General features: G+C 43.2%; 1 protein-coding gene across 3 annotated transcripts in view; it reads left to right on the top strand.

The window, feature by feature from the left end:
- The window catches only part of rbfox3a (RNA binding fox-1 homolog 3a), a 529,247-nt gene that overhangs the window by 90,671 nt on the left and 421,068 nt on the right, over nt 1-17,508 (top strand). The window lies entirely within an intron of this gene.

Here is a 17,508-nt window from a genome sequence, read left to right on the forward strand (position 1 = left end):
GAACTGAAGAGTAAATAGGCCGTGCTGACCAGCTTCATGGACATGGCTCATGAACAGTACCTGCGGATCATCTCCCTCACTACAAGGCAAGGCAAGTTTTTTGTATAGCACATTTCAACAACAAGGCAATTTACATAAAACATTAAAAGCATTGGGAAGAAACAGATAAAATCACATGGAAATACAATAATTAAAAGAGAAAATAAAAACCTGTTAAAGTAGAATAAGACAGGTGGTAAAAGTTACAGTGCAGTACAACAAATGCACAGTTTATTTACTGAAACGCAGCGGCAAACAAACCAAGGACAAAGTAACGGCCCATTCACAGCCATGTTCACACACACACACACACACACACACACACACACACAGTGCCACAGTTACACTCTTAGCCAAACAAGTAGGTTGTCTGTTGTCTGTGCGCGTGTGCACGCAGGTGCGTGTTTGTGTAGGTCCTTTACAGATGGCCTTGCAGTGCCATTAAGAGACATGAGGGAGACATGGCATCATTAATAAAACAGCTAACCGCCTGCTCCAGGGGTCTGGGTTCAACATTAACAAGCTGGTAGCCTTGCGGCTGGGCACACACACACACACACACACACACACACACACTGACACACCACACGTCCTCAACATCGCTTTCCGCTGACACAACTCACTATGTGGGATTGAAATCTCTTTTTTTTATTAATACATCTGATGTTAAAACACACACACACACACATCATCATCATCGTCACAGTCCAAGAGGCAGCAGATGTCGGGGTGGGCAGCAGGTACAGTAGCAGCCTCCTGCCACCCCAAACAGCTGTTACCATTACAGCATGCTAATTGCCATCAATCAAGACAGTACCTTGGTGCATTCATAGGGTGTGTGTGTGCATTTAAAAAGCAGGAAGAGAAAAGGCAAAGGTAGAGAAGGTAGAGTGTTTTTCCCATTACTGAAACCCGAGGTGAAGTCCGCTCCCTCCTCTAGTGGAAGAAAAACCCTGTGATGAATAATGAAGAAAACAGGATCAGAGAGGACAAGATCTGTGCGATTGCATGTCTGTCTTATGCTCATTAGTGTGTGTGTGTGTGTGTGTGTCTGTGTGCGTGTGCGTGGCCAGTATTCAATCTTTTATTGGTGGGGGATCATGTTAGCACTGCTGTTGGGTGGGAATCTGTATTTTACAGAAAGCAGCTGCAGATAGTTTGATTTGTGCAGGCGGGCTGGGTTCGATTGTCAGAGACAAGCCTGTCGATGTGGATCAGTCTGTGCATGACCATATTGATAATTTTAACAAGTGATAATGTGGTTCAACAGGCCCTTGTGGTTCAGATACTGTTGCATCACCGCAGAGTTCATTATTCAAACATGCATGTCATGTGGGGGATATTGATGGAATCATAAATGAGCCTTGAAGTGTGTGAATGGCGGATGGTTGTTTATTTAATTCAATTTTATTTGTATAGCGCTAAATCACAACCTGCATTATCTCAAGGCACTTTATATAGTGAGGTCGAGACCTGTTTTACCTGTCTCCTATTACATCTGGTCTCTTAGACTGCAACAAGAAGTGAACACACATGGGTTTTATGATTGACATCATAGGGCTGCAGGTTGATCTGGGAATAGCATGTCAACTTTTGAAAACAGAAAGGAAACACAATTGGTCACTTGAAAGTGACATTGTACTCATATTCAGGTTCATACTTTTAATTTGGGTTACCACTTTTACATGCTCTAATGTTCAGAAAAGGCATCATTGTAGTGCTTCACAAAATGGAGGACCCGATCATTTGGTCCTTTGTTCCAAAGACAAAGGAACAGACTGGAAAACTCTGATTCCCAGGCTGATTCCCAGGCTTCACTTATCACACCTTGGTGTAAGTGCTCAGGAGACACCAAGCAGAGTTAGTGTTGAGCATCTAACTCTGTGGAGGACAGAAAAAAGACAATGAAACCACATAGTACGACTGCTGCATCTTTCTGGACACACAAACATAGTCCCAAAAGGACTATTCTTCTTCTTTTCCATGGACTTGGTAGCGAAACTTGGGCATACAGCATAGCATAACGCAACATGGCTAAGCATAGGAATGTTTAACCTTATAAGTGTACTGTATTGATATCTATCAATAGGTTATTTTGGTGTTAGAACCCTGTGACTAACCCTCTCTTAACCTGAAACTCTTTGTCCTGCAACAAATGGCCTTATCAAAGAAGCACAGCATGTGGCCGAGCCGACACCTCTGATGCCGCCATTTTGTAGTTACTTTGTTCACTGCCATCTTGTTTGTAGTACTTCTTAGACCTTTGACCTTTACGGCCACCTAGTCTATGTACTCACACAGAAGCACACACACACACACACACACACACACACACACACACAATCTCAGACTTATATATATTTCGTTTGTTAGATTAGATATTGTTGTTTAAAACTTATCTTTTAAATAAATGTTATTAAATATGCAGTCTAGTCTATTTAATGTTGCATAAGTGTGAGTATTGCCAACCTCTGACAGGTAGAACTCCAAATCCTTCAACCTCTGCTAACTACCACGGTGGTGATTCTGGTGGTAATTATTAATTTAATTATCAATCAGAATTCCAAATTGATAGTTAGCATATTGTAAATGACACTGAATCGATTGCTTGGCTATCATTTCCCTTCCTTTGAAGGGTGATGCCCCGAGGAACTTTGATATTAATTAAAGTTATTATTGAATATGAATATTTTAAATATGAATATTTTAATATTTTGACAGCCATTACTGATCAATTATATTGCTTAGACAAATGGTACTTTTACCAATGTCCAGGCACAACATGAGTGTTCTCATACTACCCACTCCTGCAGCTCCTCTTTTCACCCTCTGTCCAAAACAACTGGATTTCTTTAAACCCCGCCTTGGTCAACCGATTTCAAAATAATTTAAGATAAACCTTTATTTGTCCCACAACAGGAAAATGTGGACAGAAGAATATAGAAAGAAATTTTAAAAAGCAATAGGTATATACAAAATATAACAGAAAATGTAAAAAAAAGATTTATAAATACTATAGACAGAGCAGTAACAATAGTTACACATGAACAATAAATATAATAAATATTGCACAGTTTGTTATTGCACTTCAGGTATACCAGTGAATTATTTCTACAGTGGTCCTTTGTGTGTGTGCATGTGTGTGTTCTATTTAGAGCAGTGCTGGTTGTACAGTCTCACAGCAGCAGGAAGGAAGGACCTGCGATACCGCTCCTTCACACACTTAGGATGAAGGAGCCGGTCGCTGAAGGAGCTGTTCAGTGCAGAGACAGTGTCCTGCATGGGGTGGGAGTCATTGTCCATCACTGATGATAGCTTAGCTAGCATCTTCCTCTCTCCCACCACCTGCACTGTGTCCAAGGGGCATCCTAGGACAGAGCTGGCCTTCCTGATCAGTCTGGCGAGTCTCTTCCTGTCAACTGTTGAGATGCTGCTGCTCCAGCAGACCACTCAATAGAAAAAGGCTGATGTCACGACAGTATGGGTACCCAGGAATGTGAGACCGACACGCTAACCACTAGGCCAAAACCCCTGAGTCACAGCACCCGTTGCTAGCACATCTCTTAAGATGTTGGCGAGTGATATTTACAAACTGCTCATGTAGTGTTGTCAGTGTTGCCATTTTTTTGTTTTCAATTTACAGCGCCAGGGCTGCCAGAACAGACAGCTAGCAGACCGTAAGGAAATATTTGCAGATTTTATTAAAAAGTGTATCGGATTAAAATCGCTTACTCCCCCTTTAAAAATAGGTGACCAAAATAGAAACAGTGACATGTTGAGAAAACCTATAACATTGCCTTTTTTGTGCAGCAAACAGCTTAAAGTGCTGGGAGGAGGCGGAGCTAAGACCTCCCCCTACTTTTCCTGTTATCATTGACAAATTTCATAGCCATTTAGAATTTTTTTTTGTTGATTTGCAACATCTGCTCTTGTGGTCACTGAATTAAAATGTGGCAGTATTTGTGTGAGTGTCTGTGTCAATTGCTCATGGCGCTGAACTGAGCTGAACTGTGAAACTCAGTCATCAGGAGAAACACTGTCCCTTGAAAAAACCTCTCCACAGCTCTCAAAATGTGTGCCTGAAGATAAAAAAGAAAAAAATATTAATTATTTAATAATTCAACTACCAAATATTTAATCTATCAATAATTATACTGCAAGTGCTGTTTGCTCCTGGTGTAGTTCCTCTATATTAGCAGGGCTGTGTTTAAAATGACCCACTATACTGAGGCAAACAGTGATGGTTCTTTGCAAAATGTGAGCAACACATGGTATATGCACAAATAGGAGCTGTCTGGCTGCAGCGATCATGGTTTGGGCACTGTCTGTTCCAATTGTGGTGACCTTTTGTTGAACTCCCCAGGCTTCTGCCACTGGTTTTTTATTAGAGGAGGGAGTGGTTGGTGATGTCACCGGCTTCCAGATTAGCCAAAAGTAAAATACATTTGCAATAATTGTTTTTTAAATCAGTAGAGGGCAGTCGGCATTCACATTTCCCACACTAAGTGAAGAATTCAACCTCTTTGCACTGAAATATCAAAATTTAGACCTGAATTCATCAACACTACTAAATACCCGTACACATTGGTTTTCAGCAGAAAAGTGGCTTAGAGATTCTTATCTAAGACCTATTTTGAACTACATTTTGAGGCTGTTGATGAGGAACAGATACATGTTACAACTTTATCCCCTTTACTGAACAACTTTTCTGAAGGAGAACTTTGCAACAGTTTCAGTTCAAAGTACACTATCACATTTTATTTACAACCATTTAAAAATATCTAAATATCATTGTTAACATGGATCTAATGCACTATAATTCCCATAATTGACGTTATGCCAGTAATCTCATCTGCCAGTCTGGCTTTGGCAGTGGTTTTGTTGCCCTCACTGTCAGTTCATTTTGAACCTTGGATCCAGAGTTGTGACAATGTTTAACAGCTCCTGTATGTTTGGATCACTGTTTTTTCCTGAAGGTAGGATTCTTTACACACCCACTTTAAAGCCTTTGGACTGACTACCTGTCAGCTTCAGAATCCATTTTAAAATGAAATAATTTTACTTGTTTTTAAAGCTCTCAATAGCTTTGGTCCTTCTTGTCTATCAGATTTACTTAATTTATCAGCCCCCTAGAACCCTCAAGTCTAATGGTAGTGGCCTTTTAATTATTCCTGAAGTCAGAACAAAAACCCTCAGTGAGGCATCCTTTTATGACTATGGCCCACGTCTCCGGAAAAGCCTTCCTGAAGATCTGAGGGTCTAATGGTTTCTCACCACCCTCAACATGGATTTCTTTGGGATTAATCCCATTGTTATTGCAATGGAATAGTTGAGAAATCCTGTTCGACAGACACCAGCTGAAATGGAATAATTGATGGAGTGGATGCTGATTCAGGAAGACTGAATCTGTGGATGTCTTAAGCAGAAGTATTTATAAGAGCTCAATATTAAGGAGACTTCTGGTTCGCTACACGGATCAACAGGTTCACAGTGTTTGGCGTCCCAAATTAGTCTGCCTATCTCCGGTCTGTGTAGCGTATTTAGCTTTGAGTAATCTTGTCATCACCCCGCGACTATGACACCTCGAGTGAGACTTCAGCTGCTCAATAATTGTTTTGGCTTGCCATAGAGCTATGGTTGAGGCTGTGTTCTTGAGCCACAACCAGGTAAAAGATCACAACATGATTGGTTGTACACTCCTCCACACCTTTGACAGTGGCCAGTGTTTCCGCTGGTAACATTTCACTGTGGCAGCCCGCCACGGCTAAATCTTAGCCGCCACGGAAAAAGAATAAAAATAAATCCAACCAATCAGTCATCTCATCCAATGCTTTGGTGACTCCAGTCTCGGCCCCCGTGCATTTCCGTGTGTCTCATTCATTCACTAGACTGTGGCGGTCCGTCATAGTGTCATTTGTAGCGCCATAGACTTTTAACAACTCGAAAATATTTTTACACTTCTCAGAGCAACATAAACGATGCGTTCAGCGCTCTGCTCCTGACGTAGACACGCGCGAGCAGACTGAGGGAGAGGCGGAGAGCCCTGCTGTGGCCGTTCTCAGCATAATGTTTGGAGCGGGCTGTTTGCGTGGTCTGTGGTATTGCTGGTTGCGCTTTATTTTTTTTAACTGCAAAAAGTGACCTGCAGTTAGGTGTGGGCGATCTGATGATCTCATATCGAAATCGATCTTAATTTGGCCTATGATCTGATTTCAAGAGGAATCGATCAGATTGCAGGGGAAGTTTCTGCAATGCTCTGGAGAACTCAGCTACTGTAATGACGCTAATACAAAACAGTCTTGTTACAGAAAACTGCGCGTGCATTCATTACAACCAACAGATATACAGTATATATATATATATATATATATATATATATATATATATATATATATAATTTGTAATGGATAGTGTAGCAGCAAACTATGGAGAGATCAGATCTGTGGGTCTCTGTGTCAGAGCATGTCCGATGCAGTGGGCGTGGCCAAGTCTCACTGCGTCTGTCTGCAGCAGAGACGCTCAGACAGTGAACCGGTCCAAAGTCTGGTTGCAACAAATGTTTTGCAACTGTCTAAACATTTAGTGAAAATAAAAGTGAAAGTACACTATACTTCTGCTGGTTCAAGTCAAAGACCGCATCTGTTATTTTTTAAATACATCTTACTTTTAATTGTCATTTTCTGACGTATATTAATGGTGGTGATCATCATTAATATCCATACAAACAATTTTTTTATGATTAAATTCCTAACTGCAGCACAAAAAAAAGATACAAGAGCACAAAGTTCACCAGATTGATGGATTTAACTTTAAAATGTAAAAAAAATCTTCCAGGGAGCATGCCCCCGGACCCCCCTAGAGGGTCTGATGTCCACCTACTGGGGTCTCTCTAGAAGGAGAGCTAGGCTATATTAGTAGTGGTTGTAGTTAAAACGTGTTTATTTAATTCATAAGGTAAAATTCCAGGAGACATGACAACACAATGTTTTAATATCACAAGATCTCGTGACACTCCTACTATGTCCCTTTCAAATATAGATAAACAATCAAAGGACAATTCCTCACAACTACAACGAGGACACCCGGTGAACACACAGGCAGCATTAGCTATAAATACACACAAGCTAATGTAGCATTAGCTAACTTACCTAGTGTCCTACAGTGTATCTAACTTGGTGCTGGCTAATGCATACACAAGCTATCTAACAGTTACGTTGGCTACACAGTTCAAGAAAATGAACTGCTTTCACTCAAAACAAAGCAGATTACCTTTCACCTCTTGTGATGCAATGAAAATGATGCAGGAAATGGCATATATTAAACAGGGGTCTCCAACCTTTCTTCATTTGAGATCCACTTTGAAAAAATGCAAGTGGCCGAGAGGTACTTCCATCACATTGCTTACTTTTATATACATAGCACATCAGCTGAATTAAGCTAATGCTTCTACATTTGTGAAATTGCCATACCCAAAGACCTTGTAGAGGGACTTTTTCTGAAGAAAATGTTGTACATTTCATAGTTAAATTAGGGCTGGGACTTTATCGCATTAATTACTATTAATTAATTACAGAAAAAATAACGCATTTAATTGCAATTTATTTTTTCACTCCAAACAGCGCGGAACGTTGCTCATTGCACAAGTTCCTGGCCCGTAATACTGAAGCACAGGACACAACACGAGAGAAATGGAAACCGATGAGAAGCATGATGAGAAGTTGCTGCTGGGTTCCGTCGGCGGAAATTTTAGTTTTAAAAAACTACCGAGTGGAAACATGGATAAAAGCACAGTTGTGTGCAAATTGTGCAAGAAAGAATTTGCCTACCACCAGAGCACTTCCTGCCTCCGCTACCACCTCAATGCCAAACATGTTGCAGCTAGCACAGACAACGCTCCTAGTTCGAGCAGGCAGTGTCGCCAATCCACACTCAAGATGACAGGGGTTCATGACAGGGTTCAGAGCCAAAATGAGTAAGTCCACGACTGACAAATTACCAAACTCACTGGCAAAGTGGATTGCAGTAGACTGTCGGCCACTCTCGGTGTTAGAAGATCAGGGGCTAGAAGCAGTGCTACAGATAGCGTCGTCTGACCCAACTTATGAACTGCCATGCAGAGAGACAATTTCAAACAAGATTCATCAGCTTTATGACACTGAAAAGCAAGCGAAAGTAGATTTATTGGAGAAAGCCGAATGTGTTGCTGTGACTGGGGATCATTGGACCTCGTCAGCAATACAAATTGCGTCGGTATGACTGCACACATTATTGACGTCACTGACAGGGAATGGCATCTTAAGTCTTTCTGGTTCGACCGAACCCTCCCCTATCGACACGTTCTCCGTTGGTGGTCCAGTCGACGTCTGCTCCTCCTCGTCCCCAGTCGATGGACCGATCGACACGTTCCTCGTTGGTGGTCCGGCTGACATCTGCTCCTCCTCGTCTTCAGTCGATGGACCGATCGACACGTTCTCCGTTGGTGGTCCGGCCGACGTCTGTTCCTCGTCCCCAGTCGGTGGACCGATCGAAACGTTCTCCGTTGGTGGTCCGGCCGACGTCTGCTCCTCATCCCAAGTCGTCGGGCTGATCGACATGTTCCCCGTCGGTGGTCCGGCTGACGCCTGCTCCTCGTCCCCAGTCGATTGACCGATCGACATGTTCTCCGTTGGTGGTCCGGCCGACGTCTGCTCCTCGTCCCCAGTCGGTGGGCTGATCGACATGTTCCCCGTCGGTGGTCCGGCTGACGTCTGCTCCTCCTCATCTTCAGTTGATGGACCGACCGACACGTTCTTCGTCGGTGGTCCAGTCGACATCTGCTCCTCCTCGTCGCCCGTCGGTGGGCCGATCGACGCGTCCCTCGGCGGTGGTCCGACCAAGGCCTGCTCCACGTCCCCGGTCGGTGGGCCGATCGACGCGTCCCTCGTCGGTGGTCCGACCGTCACCTGCTCCACGTCCCCGAATGGTGGGCCAATCGACGCGTCCCTCGTCGGTGGTCCGACCGTCGCCTGCTCCATGTCCCTTGTCGGTGGTCCGACCAAGGCCTGCTCCCCGTCGCCAGTCGGAGGGCCGATCGACTCGTCGCTCGTCAGTGGTCCAGCCGAACTCTGCTCCTTCTCGCCAGTCGGAGGGCCGATCGACGTGTTGCTCGTCGGTGGTCCAGCCGAACTCTGCTCCTTCTCGCCAGTCGGTGGGCCGATCAACGCGTCCCTCGTCGGTGGTCCCCCGGAACTGCTATGCCTGCCTGCCAGGCCTCCTGGCAGTCCGCCAGAACTGTCATGCCTGCCTGCAAGGCCTCTTGGCCGTCCCCCAGAACTGTCGTGCATGCCTGCAAGGCCTCTTGGCCGTCCCCCAGAACTGTCGTGCCTGCCTGCAAGGCCTCCGGGCCTTCCCCCAGAACTGTCGTGCCTGCCTGCAAGGCCTCTTGGCCATCTGTCGTGCCTGCCTGCGAGGCCACTGGGCCTTCCCCCAGAACTGTCGTGCCTGTCTGCAAGGCCACCGGGCCTTCCCCCAGAACTGCTACGCCTGCATGGCCGGCCTCCGGGCCGTCCCCCAGAACTGCTACGCCTGCATGGCCGGCCTCCGGGCCGTCCCCCAGAGCCCCTACGCCTGCTGAAACCCCCCAGCAAAACCCCTGTCCAGTCCCCCAGTGACAGTTTTTTCAGTCCGTCCTGGCCCCCTTCCACCCACCCTGCTCTGTGTAGATTTTTTTTTTGACCGTCTGGAATTCGGTCCTTAAGAGGGGGGTTCTGTCATGATCTTGTGTTTTCATTTCCTGTTTTATTTTGAATTAGTTCATTGTGTTGTTTCACTTCCTGTCCTCTGTCTAGTTTCTGGTGTCTTGTTTTTTCCTGTGTCTCCTGCCCCTGTGATTGTCTGCACCTGTTCCTAATGTGTCTCACCTGTGTTCTAATTGCCCTGCTCTCCTACATTTAGTCTCTGTGCTGCCCTTTGTCTCTGTTGGATCGTCTGTTTTTTCTTGTTGTCTGGCCCGGTCTGTTCCTGTCCGTTCCTGCTATTTGCCCCTGCTATTTTCCCCGGTCTGTTTCTGCATTTTTCCCCCTGGCTCGAATGTTTGGATTACCTGTTTTGCTACATTTCGTGGACACATTTAGTTGTATGCTGGTTTTTGTTTTATTATTAAACATCCTTTTTTTTCATCACCTTTGCATTTGGGTCCTGCTTCCTGGTCAGATCCTGACAAAATCCATCAATTTGGTGAAGTTTCACAGCAATTTAGGAGGCTAGATCTCTGAAGAACTTAATGCTCTTGTAAACAATTGTGCTGTAGTAAATAATTTAATCATAAATACATATGTTGTATGGACACTGAACCCCACCCAGATACCATTACAAAGAAAGGGGAAAAGTAGCTTCTTTAGAATAGATCATTATTTGCACAAAAACAATAACAGCACAGAACAACTAACTGTAAAATGAACAGAAATAGTGAACTTGATTCCCCCAGGTATTTTGAGTAAAAGCAGCAATTTGTATAAAATTCTCAACAGATTGTTTCCTGCGAATATTGCAATATATCAGATGATTTTTTTCCCCTCATATTTTTAAGACCGTAATTCTCTCTGTAGTTTGATTTTCATTTAATTTCTACTATCTTATGTTTTGTGTTCCTCAGAGAAATTAAGTCTACTTTAAGACATATATATATATACATTTTTAATAAACAGTTGATCAGCGTTCTGGCAGCTGGGACTCATCAACGAACGACGTTGTCAATCATGACTATCACGACAAAGGTGTGTTGTTCTACAGTTCAGGGTTCTGTCTGAGCCGAGTTTCACCGAACTCTGAGGAATCAGGTGTTTGTTTGTGTAATTCGATGTTAGCGACCGCTAATCAAACCTGATACCAGCTAATGCTAGGCTACAAACATGTGTGCGTGTGTGGCCGTGGGCCCCGCATGGTGAACCACGTGGTTGATGGAGCCTGTAAAGCATCGTGGTGATAGTGTCAACTGCAGCTGGCGTACAGTGCAAAAACACGTGGTTGTGTATTTGTGGTTAGTAGAAGGGGAAGAAAGAGAGAAAGGAAAAAGCTTCCTCTGAGAGAGACAGTGGCGTGTTTAAACACTTATGACCACAGCATGAGCTGTGGTCTTGGTCAGGTTAACTGTGCTAACACACGATAGCAAAGCTAACTAGTGATCCAGAAATGGACGGGGCAGGTCAGCTTTACACGTGGTTGAAAGCCCTGGTGTGAGATTCTTATATTGTAATTTTGTCTCTCTGAGAGCGGGCGTGTAACCGCTGGTATCGAAGTTCTGGCAGATAAAATAAAATACCGATCAGACGTGCTATAAAAACTTAGTATCACAGTAAATACTTTGAACAGTTTCCTGCAGCATTAAAGACAGACTCACGTCCTTTCAGGTGATCGGCAGCAACACAGATAAGGACTCTGCGGTCTGTGAGCTTCACAACAGTCAACATTAACAATAAGTTTACACGATGGTCGAAAGAAGGGGGAAAGTTTGTTGTCGACCATCTCCTTCGTGGGTCCGCGGTGTGTTAAGCATGGGTTAACACGAGGCGATCTCCCGGTCTCCTGCATGAGATGGGGGAGGAGTTGCGAGACCTAGTTCCACGCACATCTGCATCCTTTGGTGAGGTAACCAGAGTGAGATGTCAAAGACGGGGACAGAGAGTTTTATTTACCGGGCTTCTCCCGGTGTGGTGCCTGGAACTTACGTGAGTTCCGGCGCATCTGTCCAATGTGCGGTGGGTTTCGGGACTATGTCACAGACCTCCGACTGAGAATGCAACTGTGTTGTATTCTGGGAGTTGGACTCTTTTAGGCTCCATTTGGCGCTGTTTTCATTTGTGTGTCCCGTGATGAAACAACATGGATCTGTAGACCATGTTACACCACATGCAGGCACAACAATTGATACTAATAGGCAAATCGATTTTTTAATCCTAGCCCTAATGCACATACTATGCCTTGTACTTCAGCAGACTCCTCTCCGTTCTCTCTCTATCTCTGTTTCTGTCCTCTTACTGTGACTTTTAATTATCTCATGGAGAGCTGTGTCCTTGGTTAAACTTTGCTGGTTTGAATCAGCACTTCTGTGCTCAGCGAGAGTCATTTACAAATAGTACAGTAGATGCTGGCTGACTGACTGACAGACTGAGTCCTACTGCTAAATGACCCAGTTCTATTTTAGAGAAGACTAACTTTCTGACTGACTGACAGTTCTTCAAAATATCCTGTTGGAATAATAATTCCAGTATTTTTGAATGTCTTATATTTTGGTAATGTGAATGGATATGTATTGTAGTAATTTAACAAATACATGGTGGCTTTCTTTTTTTTTGCCTTGATCCGTATCAAATAACATCACTCGATGCCTTTGTGTACCCCCTTGTCAAATACCTAACTGCTTACATCTGCTTTCTGCTAAAGATTTCAATGTAAGACACACCATGGCCACTGCAGAGCACACAAGTGTAAATCGCTGAGTAGCCGGCTCCTTTGACTGCTGATACTCATGTTTGTCATCTACCCAGAGGATTTTGTTTGCCTTGCATATTTCAATTCGGTCCCTATCGATTTGTGGATTGACTCTGCTAACAGTTCTAAGATCACCACATCCCAGACCTGCTTTTTCACTGAAGTTAATAACTATTGGAGTTAGAGTGACATATGCTTTTTTTCACACTTTGGACTATGCGCAGCAAAGAGGATCAGATTTGTTTATTAAATCAACACTTGAACAAATACATAACAGAATCTTACTCTCACATTATGAAAAGTGACATGCATAGGCAATTCAACTCACAATTGCTCAGTTTTATACAGTCAGTGGTTTTGCTGCAACAACCTTACTTGGTGTGGTATAACTGGAAACTTACGGTGGCTGATGTAATTTGCATAGTAGCAATATTAACATATGTATTGTTCTGCAACTTCTCTACATGCTACTGTTTCCCCATTGATGTTTAATGGCTTAACAAATCCAGCACCTAGTTACAGCTTGTCCCTATCAAGGGCCATTTTAATATTTCATTGAACATGTACACCACATTGATTCTTTTGAATTTCTTTTCTTTGGTGAGGCCTCTGATGCCAGATAGTAGTGATGATGATGATGATTTTACTCACAGCTGCTTTTAGCCAAAACAACTTACTCAAACATATCCACACCTTTGACACAAATGTGTAGTTGTTCTTTATTTGTTGCGTCTTTTATTTCATCACAGGCCATAGGGAAAAACTGAAATATCTTGCAGCAACCTTTCGTGTTTTGTTGACATCTTGTTCCATATCAGTAATCTGCTCTGCTGTCTGTGAAGGTTCTTCCAGACACTGGTCTGGTTCTAGTAGCTCCACAGCAGCAATAAGTCTCCTTTACAGATTGTACCTCTGAAAATGTGGCTTCTTGTTGAACCCAAACTCAACTAAAGAGTGTTAACATTAACAGAACGTATTTGTCCTCAGTCAGTTAAACACGTTTCAAGCTACAATGAAGCTCGAAATCACTGCAAGGACGTCCTCACAAACAAGCTGCACAGATTTTTTACTGACTTGTGTTGTCTACGCTCTGACTATGACCTGACAGGCTACAAGGGACCACCCCTAAGAAAAAAAATTGGATTTGGATGGTTTGAATTTGTTTGTATTTCTCAGATCCTGATTTCTAATTACAATCCCCACCCTTGTTATACCATGTTTTAGCTCAGCCATGCTGCCTATTAATTAAGTCTTCAAATTCAATTTGATGTCAGTGTTATGTCATTCAAGATTATCCATCCAACTGCCACTTGTTGTCACAGTCTACATTGATCAGTCACAAGTTACACAGTCTGTGTTGTCATCATTAAATTTGAAAGTTTGAAGTCTGAGAGGGGATTACTAGTGGATTACTAGTGGGACTCATGCAGAGGGAGTAGACAGGGCTGATCAAATATGGTTAAGGGGGTCTGGATGAGGCATCGGAGGAGACAGACTTTGGTTCAGTGTTTATTGGAGGATGAAGAATTAGTGTTTAGACTGTGAAAGCATCTATGCCTTCTGCTTTATTCCCTTTTCCTCATGACTTTCCCACACGCCATAGTCTGCCAATCTACCCCCACCCTCTTCTGGGAGTCTCAGTCAAAGTGTTGATTGACTTTGAGAGGGCAATCGAGCTTGAAGGTCCTGCTGCGTATCTCAGTGGAGAGTTGAGGACACCGATTAGCTCCTCGTCCGTTGTCGTGGGTCCCAGCAGTAAGACCCTCTTCACTCTGCACAGACTTTCTGTCGCAGCACAGAGCAGCCACAAATGCCAGTGGACTCATTTAAGAGACACTGGAGTGTGCTAGACTCTGTCATTCTGTCTCCACCTTTGTCTGTGTGTGTTTGTATCTACCTGATATTTCAAATAGCCATGAAAAAAAACAAACTATATTAATTACTTGTGAATGTTTGTATAAATGCTTGTACTTCCATGCGTGCACAGAACGTGTGTGGGTTATTTAGCTGAATGTGTGTTAATCTGGTGGTCTGCTGATTATTTCTGACAGGGATGGAGGGTGATGTGTTTATCCTGGCTAATTTGACTTCAACTGGTTTGACATTTTCACACTATTTGATAAGAGGCGGAGTAGATTGGCCACCATGCTGACAATCTTTTATTTACTGGCTACAGATAAACCATTAATTCTTGTTAATTAATGACAGTGTGAGCCCAGAGGGGAGGAGGTGGGCAACGACATCCGTTGGGAAGTTGGAGAGGCAATACCATTCATCTCCATTAGAAGCAAAGACACCCTATGTTTGTCTGTCTCTCTCACTCTCACACACCTAGACAGATAACTGCATTCAGTTTATTCCTGGATCTGGTTAGGTTGGTCCAGAGATGATGATAATGTAAGATTGATGTTTACACCTTGACCTTTGACCAACAAATTCTGATCGGTTCATCCTTCAGTCCAAGTGAACACATGCCAAATTCCCTAAAGGGGTTCCTGACACTCAAGGTATGAAGATTAATATCATGTGATCAGCAAATAAATGTGTCTTTGCTGGCATTTAACAATCTTTGAGACATACTGTATTTCACATGAGACATAAAAAAAAACTTTTACAGACCTAAAATAAGCATATCTATTGGAACACCCTGAAAGTCAAAATTCTAGAATCTTTGGTAAATTCTCAATTACGAAACTTCATTAGCTCCCAGAACATGCTTCAGCTGCAGCAGTCTGAATTTCGTCACAGTCCAATTACAGCCACAGACTCATTAACCGCATAGTCACATCTCTTGATAATTAAGAATATTGTGCAGCTTATTTATTGATCTCTCCAGAGCATTTGATACAGTTGATAATGACATCCTTCCACAATAAAATCGTTCCGCTGTTACCTCTCAGGAAGAACCCAGACTGTTGTGGCTGACGGTAACCATACAAGTAAACTTGTCATCAAAAACGGGGTGGCACAGGGGTCAATCCTTGGCTTTTTACCTTATATAAAAAATAACATGATTCTGCCCAACCAACACTAAATGTTAATTTCTTCGCAGACACTACCATTTTATACGCATCCGGTCGCACTCAGTGTACCAACTTATCATTATTAACTATTATTATAATAAGTAGAATAAATTATTATTATATTTAGCGAGTATTCAGACCCCCTCTATTCCTCTCTTACAGCGTCCGTTACAATTACATGCACGTGTTCAATTATGCAAATTAGGCAATGACGTCATTTAGCGACTTTTAGGATGTTGGTTGGTTGGTTTGTGTGTGTGGGTGGGTGGGTGGGTGTGACCGCTCTGACAATCATCATTCATGGGGATCATTGTCTATCGGCACAAAATTGGGCATTCACATGAACGTGCATAGCTGAGACCAGGCGTAGGTAAGACAAGTCTTAAGTTTAGTTGGTGCAACAGACCCGTCCATTCTAAAGACGGGTCTTAAAGGTGACATATCATGCAAAAAACAGTTTTTCAGTGTGTGTGCATATACTTCTGGGTATGTGTGGAGCCGGCTGGCCCACAGACTGTGAAAAAAGCACCCTGTGTTTTTTCCAGAGCTGACTAAACCCTATATCCTGGCTCTGAACAACTGGTCCAGATTTCTCTCCCACTGTTATGTCACAGTTGGACTCTTTTGGGGTAACCCCGCCTGCAATCTGAGGATTTCCAAAGGAAAATATCAGACTTGTAAAACCGAGTGAGCAGCAAGGTCTGAAGAAACAGAGTTGCAGTAGTGAATTTGCAGTCTGTCTAAATGCTGCAGTGTCTCAGGGCAAAGGGGAATTGTCTCTGTGTTGTGCCGCTGTTGAGGAAGTAAAAGGGGTTGGTCACCGGAGCGAGAAAAAAGAGTTGCGGGCGCTGTGTGCGAGGCGTCAATCGCTCTTCTCACATTGACTTTCTACAATCTGACTTCAGTTCAGGACCTCACCGTCTGTGTCACTTATTCCCCTTGTCTCCAGAAGGTTCGTACGCCGTAAACAAAGTTCAGAATTTGCTTACGTCCGCACATTCTCCCGTCAAGTTTGTTTTTTATAGATCACAACCTTTGCATGGGAAGTGGCGTACGCACGTTTCCATCCCCGTTTTATGGGTACGGCACGTTTATAAATGAGACCCCAGGTCTTTTAGACAGAGGGTGAATAGAGGAGCTGCAGGAATGGGCAGTATGAGAACACTGATGCCTTTAATGAACATTAGAGCATGTAAACCCTTTCAAGTGGAAACCCAAATTAAAAGTATGAACCTGAAAATTTGCTGAATATCTCACATTTAACTAAGACAGTCGAAGCAGTTAAGACCAGTCTTAGTCAAGTCTAGTTGGTGCAACTGGCCCCATGGAATCATTGCAAGTGTATTTATGACGGCGTGTGGTTCAGTTAATTTGTTTGACTGTTTACATTCAGCAAAAATTGCTGTGACCTTGACTTTTGACAGAATTGAAAAGATAAAATCAATTGTGCAGTTTCTGACCTGACCTCCAGCTAACTTGTCAAATGTTATCAATATTGGGTTGAAACTGCCTTTTGTGGCAGACAGACAGATTTGGCTACTGCATGCAGGTGCAAATGTAGAAAGAATTTTCTGTGTATTTTCTTCTCCTGATGTTATCAATCCGTCGCCATCGTTCCAGTTAGAGGAGTATGATACACGTCTTAATTCAACATCTTGCTGTGTTATATATTACTTCACATAAACAGTGAGATCAAACTCCTGTTCATACAGTCCTGGGATGGCACCAGCAGACGTAAGATGTGTGTAGCTTTAGTTTTCATATGTATGTATGGATGGTGTCATGAACTGACCTTAATGAAAACTGTATGACATGGTGTCCGCAGCTGAGTATAACTGAGGCTTAGAGCCATTAGGGAGGGGGGGCGGGGGGTGATGAGAGACAGGTGAAACTAAGTCTCTTGAACGAGAAGGTGAGTGTATTGACAGTAAAATGATTTGTCTTTAGTGGACAAAATCCCTTCACTGAACTTAATTAT

This window comes from Scophthalmus maximus, chromosome 16, assembly GCF_022379125.1.
Source record: "Scophthalmus maximus strain ysfricsl-2021 chromosome 16, ASM2237912v1, whole genome shotgun sequence".
Lineage (NCBI taxonomy): Eukaryota > Metazoa > Chordata > Actinopteri > Pleuronectiformes > Scophthalmidae > Scophthalmus > Scophthalmus maximus.